The sequence below is a fragment of the Ambystoma mexicanum genome, chromosome 5p, assembly GCF_040938575.1.
Source record: "Ambystoma mexicanum isolate Mex_15411 chromosome 5p, UKY_AmexF1_1, whole genome shotgun sequence".
NCBI classification, from domain to species: Eukaryota; Metazoa; Chordata; class Amphibia; order Caudata; family Ambystomatidae; genus Ambystoma; species Ambystoma mexicanum.
In genome coordinates, this window is record NC_090930.1 from 37,115,887 (window position 1) to 37,137,487 (window position 21,601).

The window sequence follows — 21,601 nt, forward strand, 5'->3', positions numbered from 1 at the left end:
TATTAACCGCTCAAGCCCTACCCTCCCAGGACCAACTACACTGCTCAGGGCAGCCGCTGTACTGCAAATAAGGCTGAAACAAAATGGGAAGGGCTAACTGACCAATTGGAATCTGATATATGACTACATGATATCTTGTAACCTACGTATAAAGAAAAATGTATTATTTGTAATGTAACTGCAACATTGTATAATAATGAGTTTAACTCTCCTGTATCTTTCGCCGTGATACCCTAGGGTCTGGCGAGTAACAAATGTAATAAATAAAAATAAAAATAAATAAAACTATGTCAACATGATAAACATATGCCAAGGATACCGTTACATGATTGTGGTAGTTTGTCCCTTTTCAAGGTGGATAGAAGCAAGCCCATGCTCCCATGCTGATGTACTAAGGGTGGCAAAATTCTTGGTTAGAGAAGTTTTCCCAAGGTGGGGCATCTGTGAAGTCCTAAGGTCAGAGAACGGCCCCCACTAAACCAACAAACTATTCCAACACATCACCACATTGCTGGGGATAAAGCAAAAGTTTGTGTGTGCATATCACCCACAAGCCAACGATGCCTGTGAACGCCTCAACAGCCTTCTAAAAAAAAGAACCTGTCTTGGTAAAGACACAACACGGGACAACTGCTATGTCTGCTCATAGAACCCATATGCCACGGGCGTGTCAAGAAGCTTTGTAGCCACAGAAGTACCAGCAACAACAGCACAATGCCTCCTATACCTCGCACTGTTCCAAACACGGGGGAGATTCCAGGGCAAAACAGAAACCCTCCGGTGGAGATCAAAAGTAACGTACCCGTATGAAGATAAATTCACAAAGACATTGCCCATGTTTGACAACTACTGGCAGCACACACAAGCACTTAGGTACATAACTGAAGCACCAGAAAAAGGAGAAACAAAGGAGGTGACGTTAGACTATCTGCCGTGCAAATGGAGAGCCAGAGAAACAGGCGGAGAACCTGGTTGCTGGGAACGCCCCCAGATGTAGATATACGGAAAAGTATACACAAAGGACGGATGGGTGTATGGGAAGCAAACCATTAACATTAACAAAGGCTGCAGTGAACAAAGTACACGAAGAAATGATAAGTGCCTCAAGGAATGGGCTAAGAGTGCAAGTCTGCTGACATTGCTGAACAAAGAAGACGGGCCACTGACGATCATTCCTCTTACAACACCAATGCTATGTTACCAACATCGACGAAGATATTGAAGTAGGGACAAACGAGGGATGCAGGAGAATAGAGAAGCTGAGACATGGGATCAGGCACATGGTACTGATGGTATTCTCCAGAGCAAAAGAACACTCCCAAGGACAAGTTCACAGCCTTAATTGACAGTAGACCACTGAGGTGATGATAGATGATATGCTAATTGGTGGGGGGCTATTGTTAAGACTAGCTCACCAGCACCTGGAGGCCCAGCCTGCGTGCTGCTAACATAGGTGGAAAAGTACTGACAGAGGTTAGATTGCCAACGCAACCAAAATTAGGGGGCTGCGTGATTAAGAGTCCTATAGTTTGTGTAACCAATGGGACGTCGTGTATTTAGTGACGTTCATAGTGACCTGTTTTAGGGGAGGGCTTAGTTACCCCACCTGATGTTAAGAAACCTATCACTTTTCTTCACTCTCTCAGACTAGTATGGATCGTATACTTAGATATTCCCCAAGAAACTATCACAAAAGCCACTAGGTTTTGAAGCTTGTCACGTAGGATGGCATTAGTAAATACGTAAGTTGACATCATCAATGACAATTTTTTGCTATAAAAGAATGCTTTTTTTCAAGATGCATTGAGCAATCATACGCTGAGACGTCCGACGATGTCCGTTGTACTCCCTATTTTAGATAATTGATATTAAAACAGTCACCTTTTTGCGAACTATCTGAGTCGTTTCGATTATTGATGATTGAGTAACTGCTGCCTCGTCTTAAATGTCTGGGGTCTCCCAGTTCACGTGGTAGCGGAGAGGATGATTAAAAATCCATCGAGACAGTAGGCTTTGGGGTCCCGGAAATATTGCACAATCTCTGCCATTCGGCTGAAACGACGTGAAGCTCCCTGTAGATAGCAGAAACATTTTTAATTATCAGACTTGTAACCTAGGTGAGACAGGTCGCTAGTTTTCAGGCAGAATCCCCTCCCGGCATCTACAGGAAGCTTAACGAATGGAAAGTTGAAGTGGCTGATAAAGAGGCGGACGAACCCGACAGTTTGAAGTCGAAAAAGCGGATGGTGAGTAAAAACTGAGTGAGGTGGCAAAAATTGTGAATGGGCAGTGAGTGAAGAAAGTGATGAGGGAAAAAGGAGTAATGTAGGGAGGTTGGGGTAAAGTAACTTGAGAACGTTAAGTGTTGAAATATAAGGTAATTGACTTGTGGAGAGGCCAAGCAATTAAAGGTTATTGTGAGGGAAAGTGCCACAGTAAAGAGTACGTTCAGCTTCCTGTGTCATAAAGACGTAAAAGAAGGAATAGTTTCTAGAGCCCTATTGGCGTGGTGACGTAGTCACGAACTTGGTTAAAGATGAGTTTAAAGAGAACGATTCACATCCCAATCACAGTATTTTTAGGGGCAGGAAAATGTTGGTCTTGAGGAGAAGACTGCAATATATGTGGCTGGTCGAGTATGTTGGTTTGTCTGTTTGTTTTATGTGACTGAATATGGTGAAAAAACAATAGAGGAAAGATGTGATAGATGTTAATGTTAATGTTAATGTTAAAGGACATTTGTACCGCGCATTATCACCACCGGAGTGGTCCCCTGGCGCTCTGGCGGCTCTGAAAAAGGGGAGGAGAGGGGATGGGTTAGTGGGAATAAGCTGGAAAAGTGCAAGAGAGCAGTGATGTGCTGTTGGGAGCCTCAGCCCGGTGGGTCCAACGGCTGGGCTTGGGCTGTTTTATGGTCCGTAGTCGTCATGTGCTGTTGTGCAAGTCTATGGGCCTCATTACACGTTGTGCGCTAAAAACTGCAAATTAGCGGCATGGCGCTATTAACGTGTCCGCCCTCGCAAGAGGGCGCTAATAGCGTACCATTACGAGTACGCGGACACGAGCATAGCGCCATGCCGTTAATGACCCTACCGCCATGCTGCTAAAGTCCCCAAAAAGTCATTTACCGCCTTCCGCGAAAGTGTAGATAGCACCTCCGCCCTCGCGCCATTAGCAGTCACCGCTATTAGCGGTCACCGCTATTAGCGGTGACTGTTATATTGCGGAACCGGAAATAGCGTCATCGCACAGGAACGGGAAAGAGCACGGTGGCCATCTTTAAAAACACAATCCATTGCCACCCTCTGCATCCTGGACCTGTTTTGAGTTGGGAGCTGTGCAAATTCATCTGGGACACCTGCATAATGCCCAAGGCTTTGAAGAAAACCAGTGACAGGCAGCGCAAGGAAAAATATACCAATGAGGAATTGGTCATGTTAACACAGACCCTTGCAGAGCATGCAGAGGTAGTCTTTGCAAATGACATGCGCCGGCCAACCTTGCTGAAGAAAAAAGCCATCTGGGAGGAGGTAGCTCTCAAAGTCAGTGCTGTGGGCACCAGCATGTGCACCGTGCGCGAATGCAAGAAGAGGTGGGACGACCTCAGGCTGCGGGTGAGGGGCATCCTGGCTGAGAACCACTGCATTGCCAGTGCCGGTGGAGATGGCTCACCAATCCGGATGAAGGAATGGGAGGAGACATGCGCAAACATGATTGCCGTTGAATCCATTGAGGGAGTGGGCAGCATGGAGATCGGCGTGGCTACCACTTCAGATGGAGGTGAGTGTACACATGACAGGATGCGGTGTGAATGTACTGTTACCCCCATATGTGAGCACAGACTCCTCTAATGCATGGACACACATCCACACATGCATCCATCCCTCACCATGTCAGTGTCAGACCCAAACACACACACATGCACACATCACCAGAGACAAGTCCCAAACACACCCATGCATGGATGAGGCACTGAACTGGCACATCACCTGCATCCACAACCACTGAGTCCCAATAGGCACAACTGCATCATTCATGTAATCTTCATTAAGTAAATTGAATCGCAACCAATGATATCCCCCTTCTCGTCCCTGAGAGGCTCACATACAGATGGGGAGGATGCCGCTGATGCATCAAAGGCACCAGCTACATGCAAGAGGCCAAGGGCACAGGAGCCGGAGGATACCCCTGCAACATCCAGGGGCAAGGGGGGAAGGGCACACCTGATGGGTAGGAAACATCGTCATAGTGCCACTGCCAGGTCAGTAGTAGCTGCACCACCAACTGCGGCCCCACCACCGGAGGTGAACCCACTGGCAACAATGCCAGACACCCAGGGCCCACCATCAGCTGCGGCAAGCTCTGCTGGTGAGGCAGCCGCCACTGGCCCCAGTCCAATCCAGAGGACACCCTAGGCCAGCACATGGAGATGCACACCCCAAGCCCCCCAGGAAGCCCAGAGCCCATGGCATCCCAGACCCCTGGTTCTGATGGGACTTTCGAGGACACCAACCCTGCAATAATGTCACCCATGCTACCATCACCTGCTGCAGTGGATGCATCGGAGGACACAGCATCCAGTGCACGGTCACCCAGCACTGCCCCCCCAACTCACCACCATCCTGCAGCGCCAAAACGAGCTGACTCTGCTGGTCGGCCAGCATGTTTAGCAGGCTGCCAATGTCAGAGAGAACATTGTTGAGGCGGCGAGGCACTGCACTGAGCGTATGGACGCCAACACCGACAGGCTACGCAATGAGATAGCGAGGCTCAGGGAGGTCCTTGTCCGCATGGCTGACACTATGGACCGCCACTTTTCCCAACAAGGCCAGTCTGCCCCGTCCTCATCTTCCGGGTCGAGACAAACAAGCCCCCTCCGGCGCTCATCGCGCACCACCAGGCGCACGTCTGGCAACCCTCAAGATCCTTTCAAGGACAATGCAAAATAGGGGGTTGATGGAGATTCCTCTGTATGCATTGTCCAGGGAATACATGGCAGACACATGAGGGACTGTTGTGGGGGTGGTGGGAAGGGTGTTATGGGTCTGTTGTGGGGGGTGGTGGGGAGGGTGTTATGGGTCTGTTGTGGGGGGTGGTGGGAAGGGTGTTATGGGTCTGTTGTGGGGGGCGGGGGGAAGGGTGCTATGGGTCTGTTGTGGGGGGTGGTGGGAAGGGTGTTATGGGTCTGTTGTGGGGGGGTGGGAAGGGTGGTGGGATGTTTTGGGGCTTGCACTTCTACACCTTTATGTCACTCAATACACTGGTTTCTGATCAAAACACAGGCTTGGACATCTTCATTGTGTGTGTGTACTTTATTGGCGACAGGGTCCATTGCGTGCTTCAAAACATACACCAGTGCATTACCACCCATATCCATGTGACAGTACGGGAACATGTTCCTCAGAATATTTGGTTGATCAGATGCTGTCTCACAGCACGTCCCTCCTGGCCATCCCCTCTTGCAACACCTGCATCCCCTTCACCTCCGTCCTCATCACCATCATCATCCTCATCAGGTGCTTCTATTTCAACGTCAGGGGCAGTGGCACATTCCGTCTGATACACATATTGTGCAGCATGACACATGCCATGGTGATCTTGCCCATCTTCTCATGTCCATACAGGAGAGCACCACCAGACCTGCTAATGCACCTAAAACGTGACTTCAAAAGTCCAAAAGTCTGCTCGATCACGATGCGGGTACGGGTATGTGCACGATTGTATTCCTCCTCGTGCCTGTTCTGTGGGTTCCGTACCGGTGTGAGGAGCCAGGTCTTCAGGGGATAGCCCGCATCACCTGTATGGGGGAATGAACGGGGTCCTGTTACTGTTCACCTCAAGATCGGCCTGTTCACATCACACAAATTGACATTGCATTGTGATTCAAGTACTGAATTGACAGCATACATGCAGATGGTCTGTGTGACAGCAACGTGCAAGGGGGAGGTCGACCCTGCAAGTAGAAATGCCACATTAATGCCTCCAACAGTAATTGACATGTCCTGGGTGAGGCCAGGTCTTAGGTGTCCCTGGCCCATCCAAATTAGGTACCACACTGCTAGTGTACTGACATCCTGACACCGATGTTGCCATGCTGTGAAGCATCACTTCAGTGGTGCCATAGGTGTGTGGTTCAGTGCTATGTTTATGGGTGATTCCTTTGCATTCATTCAAGGGCGCGTTGCTGGATTGATGTTGTGCTGCACTGATTCTGTATTAGTGTCTTGACGCCATGTTGCTGATTTGTGTAATATGTGGCGTGGCATGATGTGCAATGTGGATGGATGTGTGATATTTTGCAACCTGCATTGTTCTCAATGTTGTGCACCTTCGAATTGCATGTGGGTTCTTCTCAAGTACATCGTGGCCTTCCCTGAAGGACATTGGTGTACATCTGTATGTCCATTTTCCCTACGGACGCCAGTCAACACCCAGTTGGAGTATGTATCTCTCCCCCCCATTCACACCCAGTTGGAGTATGTATCTCTCCCCCCCATTCACACCCAGTTGGAGTATGTATCTCTCCCCCCACCCATTCACACCCAGTTGGAGTATGTATCTCTCCCCCCCCCATTCACACCCAGTTGGAGTATGTATCCCCCCCCCATTCACACCCAGTTGGAGTATGTATCTCTCCCCCCCCCATTCACACCCAGTTGGAGTATGTATCTCTCCCCCCCCCAAATCACGCTGCCATGTGCTTGCCCTGCTACTCACCAAGTAGCCACGAACGTTGTCCGGTGTGTCGCTCCATGTAGCGTGGGATAGTTGAGTTCCACAGAACCATGGAATCATGTGTTGATCCTGGGAATCTGGCACAGCAATGAGTGATTATCTTGTTGGCGTCACATACCATTTGGACATTGATAGAGTGGAATTGCTTCCTGTTTCGGTACACTACTTCATTGTGATGTGGGACCACCAATTCCACATGGGTACAGTCGATGGCCCCGATGCAACTTGGAATGCCTGCCAGTGAATAGAAGCCAACTTTTGTGTTTGCAATCTCCTGGGCAGTCTGTGGCATGGATATGTGTTCAGGTGCATGCTTCAGGAGTGCATCGAGTACCTGGTTCAGCGTGCGTGAGAATACTGGTTGTGAGATGCCATGCATCTGTCCCACTGTATGCTGATAGGTGCCTGTGGCCAGGAAGTGGAGCACACTCACCACCTTCAGTAGCGGGGGGATGGCAGTTCTGATGTCTATGAGGCTCACAATGTCGTCGTGGATCATGTCCACGATGCTGGTGATGGTAGCCCTGTCCAGACGGTACAGGGTGTGTATCTGCTCAGGGGTCAGGTTGAATGGACTGGCTCTGATCCTGGGTATTGGTGGGTGCCTCTGTGGTATGATTAGGTGCCGTTGTGGTGCTTGCTGTGCCTGTCTTGCCCTCCTCCTCCTCCTCCTCCTGCGTCTCCTTTGTGCTGCCTGTTGTTGTAGCAGCTGCGCTGCAATGAGGTCCTCCAGGCCATGTAATGCTGCCAGTATTGGAACCATCTTGGTGTGGGGAGGGGTGTGGGAAGGGGTGTGGTGTGCTCCTTTTGAGCTGCCACAGTCTCCATTGCCTCCACCTGTGCTGATTTGGTCCACCTGTGGCAGGTGGGAACACTGCTCATTTCCCTTAACGGGTGGTCTGCGATGCTGGTATTTGCACCATGGCGGTAAGGGGTTTGGGGGGATTTACCATGCCGCTATTAGCATGTGCACTGGCCTTGTGATGCTGTGCTAATAGCGGCATAGCGTAATTAACGGGATGGAGGGTCGCGCGGACGCGGCCTGCCCGCTATTAGTGACACCGTAATTAGCGGTGCCGCTAATAGCGGTGTGCCGGGTCGTGATCCACATGGGGATTTAACGTTACCGGTAATACATTACCGGTAACGTTAAATCCCTACCGCCATCCGTGTAATGAGGCCTATGTGTGGTTTGTTTTGTTGTTGAATTGTTGTGAAGTTTGTGCGGATTTCTGCGTTTAAGGCTTGTGGTTGTGTTTGGTTATAGTTTGAGAAGTGTATGCAGAGGGATGGAATTGTTAGTTGGTTAGTTGGCATTGCTGTCCTTGCAATTGTGGGATTCCATCTAGGTCCGGTACATGCTAACAGTCACATTTCTATCTAGATGCCGCGCAAGCTAGGTTCATAATTCTAAGTGTGGTGCATGCTAAGAATCACATATGCTAACAATCACATTGCTGAGATTCCATCCAGGTGTGGCACTCGCCAACAACCACATTTCCATCAAGATGCAACGTGGGTCAAGCCCGAGAATCCGGTCCAAGTTTGGCACATGCCAACAATCGCACCTCTGCCCAGAATCGGCGCAAACTATGCTTGAGAATTCCATCTAAGTGTGGCACATGCTAACAACCACATTTCTGTCTGTGAAAGAAAACACGAGATTTGAGAATTCATTATTTATTTAGTGGAAATTGAATTGATGGTGTTTAGTGAAAAAGCAGATTAAATTAAAAAATGTGATATAGAGGGTTTGGAGCCTGCGACGATTGGTGCACGTGAATATTGTTTTGTTTTTCAGAAACTTATTTTTGAAATTTGCAAAGAGTAAGGGTGAGTATTGACAGTCAAGTGTGACAAGTCAAAATGGAGGATATTACTCCACTCGTGCATCTCTGCAAACAGATGCCGAAACACTCACCCAAACATAAGCAGTACAGTGCAGAATGGGTTAAGGGAACTGCAGATAAGATGTTCATGCCATGGCCACAGGGGGGATCACTATCGAAGGCAGTTTTGCAGCATATGACAACATATTTGCATGCAGCATATACAGGAAAAAAGTTAAATAAACGATTAGCGAGCTTAGAGCTCTGGAAAATGTACCAGGAGAAAAGAGAAGAGATACCTCCTGAAGGTCGGATATTGAATATATGCAAAGGGGGGTGAGGAGCCTTCTGCTCCCCCTACCACGCCTGAAGCAGACAGCGATAGAAAGAAAGATGATGGGTTATACCCATTAAGCAAGCTTAAGGTAGTGACAGGGTACAGCAATTGGCATATGTGTCGCCTGCGCAAAGCAGCGATGAGGTCCCAGAGAAAGTTTCTGAGAAAGATGTAATGAAGAGATGGAAAGGAGAAAAAGATCAGACTGATGAGTTAGCACTTATACAGAACGAATGGATGGGTGGTCAGATTTTGCTCAAACTCGATGGTAAGAGCATCGATGGTAAGAGCATAGAGGATGTAAGGCAAAGGGAACATCAAGATGAACAGGACAAAATGGAGAGAGAGAGAGAGAGGAAAGATTGAAATAAGATGGAGTGAAAAGGAAGGATAGAGAAAGACGGGAACAGTTGCATCAAGAGCAGCAACTGAAAAGCAGGAAAGAGGAGAGGAGCAAAGAAAGTATGATAACATACAGAGGGCAATTGAAGAACGAGAAAGACCAGAAAGAAAGAGAGAGGAAGAGGGGAACAGAAATTAAGGGATAAAAGAATACAAGGACGAAAAGATATGAAGGTCAAATGAGAGGAGAGATATGAAAAGAAAAGAGGAAGACAGGGTAAGAGAGGAAGCGAGGAAACAAAGAGTTTAATGATGAACTAGACCGGAAAAGGAGACAGAGAGCATGCGATCTTGAGCGTATAGAAAAAGAGTTAATGGATCCTAATCCAGTAGTGGCATGGGAAGACATAGAAGAGTTCTTCCCAGCACATGCGCCAATAGCAGGTCCGTCTAGAGCAAATCTAGAGGATGAGTTTGACTCTAGAAGCATTGGGAACGCAATTGATAAAGTCTATCATGATAAAACGACTAAGAAAGTGCTGCAGGGAAGGGTAAAAATGATCTACTCGAGAGTACGCAATTGTATGACAAAGAAGGAGCCTCATGTAGTTTTGAGCCAAAGGAACTGTCTTTAGATAGACTGAATCTGAATAGAGATTGAATAGAGATTGTCTCGGGAGGATAGCTCAGCGGAAACGTGCTCGCCTTGGCAGCAAGACGACATGGAACCACACAGGTTCGATCCCCAGGTCCGCGCTTAGAAACCTCTGGGTATTAGGCACATTATAAATAACCTATCATATCATGTCACATCATAAAGAGGAGAGAAGCCACACGAGTTGGGGACAAGGTATGTCAAACAAGGACAGGAAAACCTTCCATGGGGAGTAGGAGGGCAATGTATGTGGCCCTGAAGGGTGTTTTTCAATGGATAAGGAAGTAAGATGGTCGGATCTAGACCTACCCAAATCTCGGGAGTCAGAATCATTGACACGGCTAGATCCACCTAGAGGGCAATCCCATGGTGAGTGGGCGCACTCGCCACCTTATGTGAGCAGGTTAAGGTCTCTGGCAGGAAGAAGGCAGAGCGGAACCATTGTCCCTGCAATGGACAAACAGGCAATGAGGCAATGCTTTTCGACTGCTCAGCATGCCTCCTAACTGTTTGAACACCACCCCATCCGTGCCCCCTTGTGACTGTCTTTTTTTAATATAAAGGTTTTGTAGCTTGGTACAAAACCATTATATTAAGCGAGTGTGAGTTTAGGGTCTCGTAGTTTCCTTTATTAGAAAAGGGAGGAACTTGGCCACAGTATATACTTTGGTCACAGATGGATCAAGATAATTTAAGGTGTGAACTCCAGAGTTTAACTTCTGCCACTGGGAAATTGATACATGAGTTAGAGAAAATGACAGGAGGAAACACGTTGGATATAGGGGACATTAAAGGTCTCCTGATCGCCATTCTTGGGGAAAGGGCTAATGACGTTTGGTTAAGAGCAGGGTGAACTGGATGGTCTCCAGCTAGCCCTCTGACTGTGGATCTCCTAACAGCCCTTTAAGATGAGTAGCAGTACCGTCGAGATAGATGGGGATGCAGATTCATACTCATGCATCAAATCACTATGACAACTCAATAGTTTGGCAAAGGGAGTCTGTTTAATGATAAGTACATAAGACGGGGAGTACAATGAACATCAGCAACCACTCGATCTTCTCTCTTGCTTCCAACTCCACTTAATTTCAGAAAAAAACACAGTATTTCTAGCAAAATCTCGTCATCATTGACTTGCAATCTTAAAAATCTAACATGCAATGTGATTGGTTATAGGAAGGTAACTTTATCATAGGTACTATCTCTGTATGTGGTAACCGGGAGAGGGGATTGGACAATCAATGTCAGGTGGGGCAACTAAGCCCTTCCTTCAAAACGGCCACTATGAACATCACTAAAAGTACGACGTCCCATTGGCTCTACTCTCTATAGGACCCTAGATTACACAGTCCACTATGATTGGGTTGGCATCAACCCCACTCATACTTTTCCATTTACCTCTAGCAGCATGCAGAAAGACCAGCCAGGTGCAGGGAGTTTGTCTGCACCCCAGCTTCCTTCTCATTATGTTACAATCAATTATCACCTCAGTGGTCATGTGTCAATTACTGCTTTGTAGTTTGGCCTCGAGTCTGCTTCTTGGTCTGAGAACTTTTAAGGAGTATGGGCATGGCAGAGATCGATGCGTAGGTGTGAAAGTCTCACTCTTCCAGCCTGCCTTGTCACGTGACTAGGACACTGTGAAATCAACCTCTTCTTCATGTATTTTCGTGTATTTGATTTAATTATGCCAGTCTTCTACCATCTGTGGCTTATCTTGACCTTTCTGAACTGGATACTCTGTTCTTTTCTCTTTAAGTGTATACACTGTTGGCCATTTCCAACCAGATACGACTGTGGCTTCTTGGCATGGTTACCTTCAGCTGAGTTTCGCCCAGTCTTAATTCTCGATTTGTTTGCTGTAACACTCTCCTCTCAAGACCTTTAGTAACCTATGTTTGATTCTGCTCATGTGCGTAGTGGAATTATACTCATGTATAAAGTGCTTTTGAGGTATATATATGTAAATGTTGGCACTTGCCGCAATCTATTTACTACTAAGCATAAGCAAACTTAACGATTTCTTTGCTTCTTGACACGCTTAAACTAACTGAATATCTTCATTGTTTATATGGCATATGTTTCTTCATCTTGGGTTCAAGATGACACTTATCCATAGTATCTTCTTTTGACTTTGTTTTCCATCAGCATTCTCTGGTTTTATATCATTTATTCGTGTGTCTATCTGATGTCTTATGACGTCACCATTCGTCTTCCTTTATTATCTTCTTGGCTTCTTCGTGTTTTCCATTCTGACAACCGTCATTTTGTCTTGACTGTAGATATGGTTTTCTCAATGGGTACCTTACTGTCCAGGTTTTCTTAGGTGTCGGTACTTCCCATGTGCTGCTCTCTGCTGGTTTATCTGTTCATCATGGGTCACATACTTTGGCGTGAAAGTACCGGGTACTATGAAGGGGGTGGCTGGAGTGTGGATGACACTTGGCACTTCCTCTTCACTCCCCCCTCTGGCCGATTCATCGACCACTCTCACTTCCTTCTTTGTATCCACTTTAATTTCCTCCTCTGGATCTAGACATCTAGGTCTGAAGAACTGCTTCCTTGGCGTCTATATATTTATGACTCCCTTCAAGCATCCTGCTGTTCTCACGTGCTCTTCTTTGTTCCATATCATTAGTTGTCATTATCCACTTGGATTTTAATGGATCCATCTTCCCACATATTGTCTATGTTTTCTAGGATACAGGAACTTTGTTCCTTCTGGGGCATACATGCTGGCCTTCACAAAATCTCTTATTTCTTCGTCAGTCAGGGAAGGGAGGCCAATGGGCCGAACATCCTGGCTTATTATTTTGTGAACACTTCTTTCTTTTTCATGAATATTGCCCCACACTATTTGTAAATCAGCAGTAAGGATTGGGCTTCCATCCTGACTCAACATCAATCATGATTTTCATCCCTATGGCCTTTTTTGCAGTTTTCTGGCACTGAGAGATTATTAGCTTGATTACACAGAATCCAAGCAATATCATCACTAAATGGGCTCCTAGAAACTTGAATGCATCTGCCATCCATTGTGGAACCCATGAAAACAGTGTTCCAAACCAATTATCATCATCAACTGAGTGCGGGGAGCGGATGAGTTGAATGCGTGGAAAGCACAAGTGCATGAAGCAGATGAGTACATGGAGCGGATGACTACATGGAGCAGATGAGTACATGGAGCGGATGAGTACATGGAGCGGATGAATGCGGGGAGCGGATGAGTGCGGGGAGCGGGTGAGTGTGGGGAACTGGTGACTGCGTAAGGTGGGTGAATGCCAAATACAGGGGCAGACAGGAGTGCATGCGTGGGGCAGACTGGAGCGCGCGTGGCAGACTGGAGTGCATGAGTGCGTTGAGCAGACCGGAGTGTGTAGCAAATGGTGATGCATGGAATAAATAAAAGTCCATAGAACGGACTGGAGCGTATAGAACTGCGCGACGTAAATAGTATGGTCTGGAATGCAGGGAACGTTTGAAAGAGCATATAACCCATCATATCACACCCCATGCTTACTCTCTTCTTTACACCACCACTCAACTAGAACACAGAGATACTATGACACCATTCGATATAACTGTTATCATACCAACATTTCCCGCTCACTCCCCATCATTCTAAGTAAACACTGCTGGTTGCACACTCCCCAGCCAGGTGTTCTCCTCAGGCACTAACGCAGCCACAGTCGGTCTGGATAAATCCTGCCAGAACGAACACATACCCCTGATCTCAACCACCACACCTACCGCTAAGAAGCAGCTATTACACGAATACCACACCAGCTGCACACATAACCGGTGCGCACACGTGCCGTTGAATCTCCCTACTCTCTCTACTGACCTGAACTTCAGTTCCCAAGGGCGTTCAACCTACCAGCGCCTTCAGACCATACCAATGGTATATAAGGCGCTATATAAGTGCAAAATAACATAACATAACATAACATAACTGCGTGAACGTCATCTATCATCTGATTCTGCAGTTGTGTCAGCATACTTACGGCTTCTGTTAAGGTTCCATTTTTCGCCATCATGTGAAGGTATAAATGTGCAACATGATTCTCCGATTTCTGCACAAACACCTCCATCCATAGCTGTGATCATGACTAGGACATATATGTTCTGGAACGTCATTAGTCGAATTGCTCTTAACTCTTCTTTGATTGCATTAAATCCTTTAATGGTCATGTTGATGGTATGCAGTAACTCCCATCTGGTTATCTGCAACCATTTAGTATTTGCTGCAACCTGAATTCTTGACATCAGAATTGTCATGAACACTGATGAGGTTAAGCTGAACAACCTATGTTCATACGGGATGCATCAAACGCTTCTATCAATCTGGAAGAGAAGTAATTTTCTCTCTTTATTCAGCTCATCAGTTCCACAGATCTCTTCTTCCTTCGGTGAGCATCTACTTTTGGGAAACTGCCAATATTCAGATCACTTCTTGGAATCACCAATGCTGGTACATGGACATTCACCAATGTACATATACCTCCCCAATTCTTTGGCAATCTGATATATGCTTTGGATCCACAGACCCAATAGTGATCCATGATCACTGCAGTTCCATGCATCATTCCTGTAGCATCGAAGATTCGTCCACAGTTCTGATTCTCTCCCATTTTTCTCATGTCATTGTTTCTAAAGCATAGTTTGGAACTATCCAAGGGCATTATCGGCAGGGGTCCTCCTCTGTCTTCGACCCATGTCAGTATTCTTGCAAGCCTCGGCCAAAATGGTTTACATATCATTTGTGCATTTTCAATTGTTTCTTTATAGTATCCAATAATCATCCATGCTCAGCACATCACCACTCCTTTCTCCCATCCTTCTGGAGAAAGCACTGTTCCCCAAATGTGCATTTAACCTCTGTCCTTCCATCTTTGTGTGTCTTCTGTAGATTTTCCTTTGATGTTAAGTTTTTTGTTTGTTTCTCTTCTGATCTCTGCTCCTTTCACTCCAGGTTTCGCATATCTGATCACAATGTTCTTCGTTTTGCCATTATTTTTCGTTTTTATGTCTTGGACATAATCATCTTCATCTGGATCAGTAGATTCAGTTACCCATTTGAGTGAAGCATCACTTCCCATGAACTGGCCTCTGGTCATGCACATTTCTATATGTGATAAGCAGTGTGCTGTTTTGACATCTATCTCAAAAGCTACAATGATTTTTGACTTCCCCATGCTGTACGGTAGGAGTGCACAAACAAAGCATTCTTTATCTGAAGTTTGCCTTCCAACTTCCATCATATGTTGGTACCATATGTTATTTCCCAAGTGTGCTGTACTATCCAGGTAATCATTCAGTTTGTCATTGTCTTCTTGTGTGCTTCTTCTAATTCTTAACATCTTTCTGTAGTTTGCTAAAACTACATCTTTGAACACATCCGCAAGCTTCTTCTTGCTGTTTGATTTATAGGATCATCCATGTGTGTTCCGTGAGTAGTAGAAAGCTATGTTAGTCCTTCTTTATCCCTATGTCTCTTCCTGGTAATGGCTATAAGTGGCCATATTGATCCTGTTATTATCTTCGCACATGATTGTCTTGCCAGACTTGAGCTTGAACTTTTCATAACTGGATCAGGTGTGCTCATAGGTGCTGTATCCGTCTGTTCATTCTCTAAAGTTTTTGTCTCCTTAAAAGTTCAGCTTCCTCAATTTGTCTCTCATTTTCTTTTGGCGTAAAACTTCTCATCGGTTTTTGTCCAGGCTTTCCCCATTCTCTGGAATGTGATACTGAAGTCATTGACACTAGACCAGGTGTGTATGTGCCCATTATCTGTGTAGATGTATCTTTCATCAATCACTTATCTGATTTACCTTGCCGACCCTGTCTCCAGTGTTTCAATTCATTTGTTAACACAGGTGCTGTGTGTGTGTCATTCTTTATCACATCCATCTCAAGCTCAGTCACTCTATCCTTCTTTCTAGGAACTGGTATGATTATGTAAGGTCTGGGCACCTTTGTAAGTCTCATGCGTACATCAGTAGGTGGGTGTGTCGAAATAGAAAGTATATCGTGCCTCCTATTGTAATAAATATATTTAATATTGGCCTACGCCAAGCTGCTCGAAAGTCGCTTGCGAAAGAAATCTGTGTTGCAAGGTCCTGACCTTAAATCCATGTAGGTCGCCATTTTAGGTCAAACCGCCATTTTAGGATTCGTTGTGTAAAAGTCACCCTGTGAGCTAAAATGGTGGACGATGTCATTGCAGAATACAACATGGCCGTCTTGACCTCTGTACATAGCTGATGTGTAATCTGCCTGCAGGCCACTTGTTGAGGTCATGAACTGAGACCTTGTCCTTCACTGACCTATCTGTAGAACGATTACTCGTGCAATGAAAAACTAATCCACGAGCATATGTTGAGACAATGTATTCAAATACTGAACAAAGAACATCTGTTTAACTACATTGTATTAATTTTTAAGAAGGCCTGCATGGAAAACTTTAGAATATACAGCTATTGCATACGCTTGTTGATACATGTATTAAAGGCAAACCAGTTATATGCGGTTGTTTGAGACTTGGCACGAACCCTAGATTGGTGATATATTAAAAGGAATATTAACCCAAAGTGGGGCTGGGCATCGCGCCCACAAAATGTATAAAAAGCGAATGAATTCTAATGTACAGCATCTCTCACTGAACACACTGAACCACACTGGAGTTCGTAGTGTTGTACTGAGGGACGATAGCTATCTGATTTTGCTCTATTTTTGTAATTGGATTCAGTATAGAATAAAAGTACTATGTATGTTCCTTTGTAACCCGTGTTCAGTGTATTTCCTTTTGGGGTACTCAGCCTCGATATTCTTTTTCTGTTTTCACAGTTGGTGCCCGAATAGGGACCTTCAAGATTGATGCCGGATTGTTGAAGGTTGACACACGCTAACGGACCGGGATCGGACGGTGTGACATAAAGGGGCCCCTGGATGAGACGCGACACCTCAGCAGCGCTGCACGACCCGATCCTGGACGATTAGCTTGTGGTCTGAGACGGCATCTTGACGAGGGTCCACTTATCGAGGCGGGCAGATTTGCCCAAATCACCATACACGAGGTAAGATTAGTTAGGTAAGATTCTTAGAAGTACCGATCGGTCCTCCTTAGGTTTGGTCAGGTGAGTCGTGACCAGATTCTTAATTTAACCCTGACAATTTGAATTTTGGCGCATTGTATCTGCAGACACAATTATTGACCAGGTAACACCAAGAATTTGAGATATGCCTGGGAAATTGTCTACCTGCTTTAGGGCATTATTCCACAGTGATAGACAATCGGTGGAATTTAGCCATCCCGCACCACATGAGGGGTCTCTGGCATGTACTATGTACTGTAAGTATGCCATTGGAAGTATAGTATTCAATGATATTTGGCACAGACAAACCAGACATGCCTCCGAACTTCAGTGGTCAATCAATTTTAGTTTTGAGATCCCTCGCATTGAATATTTGGAGTCAGTCTTGTTAAAGAAAAAGGCTAGACCTGCAGCATTTGATGTTTTGCAGAATTGGAAAAAAGAAGCGTTGCAACAACTTAAAGGTAGAGAGAAACATGCACATCATCATAAAACTAACGCTGAAAAGGCATTGTCATATGACCAAAACAAACAGTCTGAGGTGCCTAAAAATATGGATAGGGCTTTCTCACTTGGAATTCAGAAAATCTATCCTTCTAAATATCTTCATATTTCTAATGCATTTATTGACAAAATATTAAATGAACGAAGGCCTGGTGCCTCTGTGCCACCTCTGTATGTTCCTCTTCCCACTGCTGTAACTCTTCCTGCTGTTATTCCTGCTCTTCCTACTCAACCTGTTGTTCCTACTCCTCCGGTTTTTGTCCCTCCACCTGCTCCTCTGCCTCTTTTTATCGCACCAGTTATAGTACCTCCATCGAATTTGCCTGCTCCCTCTCTTCCAAGTGGTCCTGAGCCGCTCGTAATCGATCGAGGTACGGGAACAAAAGTTGTCACTCGCAATACTGTACCGCCGTAGAAGAAACGTGAGTTAATTGCATGGTCTAAGCATTGTATGGAGAAGGATGATCAAGCTAGTGTTTTTGCCACACTTTGTAATATGGATAATTTTCCTGAGAAAAATGTTTTTATTGAAGGTTTAGGGATTCAGTTATGTATAATGTGAGGAAGATTAAATAATGCAGATTTTCCGCAAGGGTTGAGGGATCTAAATACTTTAGCACTTTCCAGAGACACTGTGGAGAAGGTAAATGAGCATGTCGAGAGGTTATTTGGGTATAGAAAGGAGTTAGAAAAGATACAGAATGAGGATGATGAAGAGGGAAATATGTATGTACAGAAATGGTTCCTTCCGTGTCGTAAACCGATATCGGAGGAAATGCGAATTTGTAAGAAAGACGCGATTAGATGGATTTCAGACATATCGATAACTCCAGTTGAGGTATATGACACATATAGTCAATATACGTCTGAAATGCATAGGAAAGTTTTACAGGTAATGGTAGAGTAACTGCAGGATGAGTGTGTAAAGAGGAAGATTAGTTGTCCCACAGAGTTATTGAGCATTTATAAGAGAGCTTTTTCACTTGACACTTCTTCGACTGCTTTAGCGCTCGACTTGGCTCTGTTGCTTAGTAAGCGTTCGGAGTTGCCTACATCTCAGTTGCCTATGAGAGAGGTTCCCCCGACATTTGTCCCGAAGGTTGTGATTGCGGCTGATCCTGCACATAATATAGTCGCTGTGAACATTCATGCACATTATGTATCACAGTTTGTTCATGTCCCGTTTTCACGGCAGGAAGTGAACACCATTAGACAGTCTATTCCTGACATTAGGAAAAATCCGACAGGGTTCTATAAAAAGATGGAATCTGTTTTGCAATCGTCAGTGTTCACCTTAGGTGACATTGATTTGTTGTTTCCAGTACTCCTGCCCGTAGATTTATGGAAACAAGTTAGAACTATTGACAATGTACCCGGGTTGGGAGATACATGGGCGAATATAACTAGCCAGCTGGCGAAAAACCACAACAGGTGATATTGACTCTGCCTGATAGAATCATTGCTAAATTAAAAACCATGATTCCCGAAAAGAGAATTATTTGGGACAAGCTTACGGCCTGTGTCCAAGGAAAGTCTGAAGGAGCTACCGAGTTCTTTAATTGGTTCGAACAGGTATTCTCAGATTTCAGTGGACAAGACTTAGACACAGAGTCTGGGAAAAAATAATTTGTGGACAAATTTGTATGTGGATTACTGCCTGACATCCAGTCACAGATTATGTCTTCTGAGAGCTCTTGGCAGGCGAAATCACAATCAGAAGTACTGCACATGGCTCAGTACTATGAGAACCGTGTCAATAATGAAAAAGTGAGGATTGAAAAACGGAAAGGCGATTTAAAAACTAAAGTGATATTGCAGCAAATTGTTAGGGGCCCCAGAGGGGGTAATTCTCAGGTTAGAGGTCAGTATGTCCCGCATGGGAATGTGCCGTTGGGTCCTGTGAATATTAATCAGTGTGCTTATTGTCATCGAGAGGGTCATTGGCGAGCACAATGCCCCGTCCTTCAAGAAAGATCGAATAATACATTTGGTAATATGAGTAGGCGATCCAGAGGTCGCCCGGGCGTAGGGGGCCCTGATAGAGGTCAGTTTACACAGGGCCCTCAACAACCTTTTTCGCAGGACAATCAGACTCTGAGTGCAGACGCTAGGAATATATTTGATCATCCTTCCGCTACATATTTATCTGAAGAGCTTCCTTTTGATGATATTCTGTTTCGTTAGGATTGCCCGAAGCAGGTTTTGGAACCTACACCTATTCCCGTCAATCAGAAAGGTCCCTGCGTTGAAATGGTGGTGGGAAATAGGAAACATCAGTTTTTGATAGACACTGGAGCACAGAAGTGTTCCATTGACCATTCGCGGGTTCCAAACATTCCACTGTCAGGGCAAACCAATGTTTCTGTAGGGTTTTCCGGTACACCAGTTGTTTGTCCGGTTTCTATGCCGGTACCTATTTCTTTGGGTCCCTTTACGGACCAGTGTCCTTTTCTGTTGACTTCGGATTGCGGAGAGAACTTGCTGGGTTTGAATTTGTTAAAAGAATTAAATGCAGTGATTTATTGTTCTTCTGATGGAGTGCGCTTGACGATTTCACCACAGCAATTTTCTGCCTCGCAATTTTTGACTAGACCTTTGCCTCCAGAATTCATTGATGTACCAGAGAGCTTGTGGGCTGTCGACGACAATGATGTCGGTGTTTTACAGATCGAGCCTGTTAAGATAGTTTTGCAACATGGAATTGAGTTGCCACGCATTCCGCAGTATAAGATTTCGGATGAGGGCGAGCAAGCTTTGAAATGTATTGTTTCGATTTTGTGCATCGCGGTGTGATTGAAGAAATTTCAGGAAGTTTGTGTAATAGTCCGATTTTACCTGTGTACAAGAAAGGCGATAATGTAATTCCATTCTGTTTTATAATAGATTTACGTGCCAAGTTGTGGCACCACAATTTCCAATTGTGCCTGATGTAACGACGATCCTAACCATGATTCCAGCTACAGCTACTTACTTTAGTGTTGTGGACTTAAAGAATGCGTTCTTTAGTATTCCTATACACAAGGATAGTAGATATTTGTTCGCGTTCACCTTAGGGGGATGCTCGTGTACATTTACTCGTGCACCTCAAGGGTACACAGGGAGTCCTAGTATTTATATTAGGGCTTTGAAAGAACAACTTGATACCCTTGAATTGCCCTCTACCTGTGCTTTGCTTCAGTATGTTGATGATTTGCTTCTAGCTGCTGACTCTGAGAGTGCCTGTAAGGAGGGCACTGTGTTATTACTTATTCATCTAGCTAAGCATGGTCACAAAGCTTCGCTTAAAAAAAAATTCAATATTGTTGCCAGGAGGTCGCCTATTTAGGCTATCTCCTGTCAAAGGAGGGAAGAAGATTGACACCTGAAAGAATAAAACACATTTCTGGCATGTCTGTCCCAAATACACAGAAGGAAGTTAGGGCCTTGATAGGTATGGCTTCTTACTGTAGGTTGTGGATCCCGAATTTCTCACTAGTGATCAAACCGATAGTGGCTTTGAAAAAGAAGGCAATTTCTCCGCCATTGCCATGGAACGCGGTACACCAGCAGTCGTTTGACTTGCTTAAGACTGCATTATGCTCTGTACCAGTTTTGGGCACACCAAACTATGAAAAGGCCTTTGTATTGTTTGTGCATGAATGTGATGGATGTGCTTTGGCTGTATTAACGCAGGAACATGGTGGGAAGAATAGGCCGTGCAGTTACTATTTTTCCGCCCATTATCCTGTAGCGTGCACTTTGCCAAGATGTTTGCGCGTTGTCGCTGCTGCTGCCGCGTCTGTAAAACAGAGTGAGGGAATGGTCTTAGGCCATGATCTAACCCTGATGGTGCCTCACTCTGTAGATGTTCTATTGAACCGAACTCTAACGCAACACCTCACTTCTGCACGGTTGACAAGATATGAATTGATCTTGTTTGCTCCTCACATTCAAATTAAGAGGTGTTGTGTCCTTAATCCGGCTGAACTCCTACCTTTTCCGCAAGATACTACTTGCGGCGATGAAGAGTCACATGATTGTTTATATACGACCAAACAAGAAACAAAGGGCAGAATTGATTTGAAAGATACTCCTTTGGATAATCCGCAAGGAGAGCTGTTTTGTG